The following is a 586-nucleotide window of genomic DNA, read 5'->3' on the forward strand; positions in this document are numbered from 1 at the left end:
GGGGGAGGGATAACATTAGGAAATATACCTAATGTAAATGACGAGTTAATGGGTGCAGCACACCAACATGGCACATGTATACATATGTAACAAACCTGCATGTTATGCACATGTACCCTCGATCTTAAAGTATAATAATAAAATAAATAAATAAAAATAAATAAATGCTAGTAACTTTCAACTCTAGGTAGAGAATAGAGCTTATTTTTCAACACAGTACACTACAAAGAAAGTCTTTATAACTTCTAAAAAACAAATCACATAAGCACCTTTTCTGATTATAATGCCAAAAACTGATAGTTTTGACATTAAAAGAAATAAAATTCAACCACTTAAAAATTAGTGTCCATTCTCTTGGTAACTCTCAGGCCAGAGAGGAAAATAAACTATTTCATTACTAAAATATAATCACACCACTATATCCTAGTGTCTGAATGCCATCAAAACTGTTATCTGGGCCGGGTGCAGTGGTTCACACCTGTAATCCCAGAACTTTGGGAGGCCGAGGCGGGTGGATCATGAGGTCAGGAGATCAAGACCATCCTGGCTAACACGGTGAAACCCCATCTCTACTAAAAATACAAAA

This window comes from Mandrillus leucophaeus, unplaced genomic scaffold (genome assembly GCF_000951045.1).
Source record: "Mandrillus leucophaeus isolate KB7577 unplaced genomic scaffold, Mleu.le_1.0 Scaffold75, whole genome shotgun sequence".
Classification (NCBI taxonomy): domain Eukaryota; kingdom Metazoa; phylum Chordata; class Mammalia; order Primates; family Cercopithecidae; genus Mandrillus; species Mandrillus leucophaeus.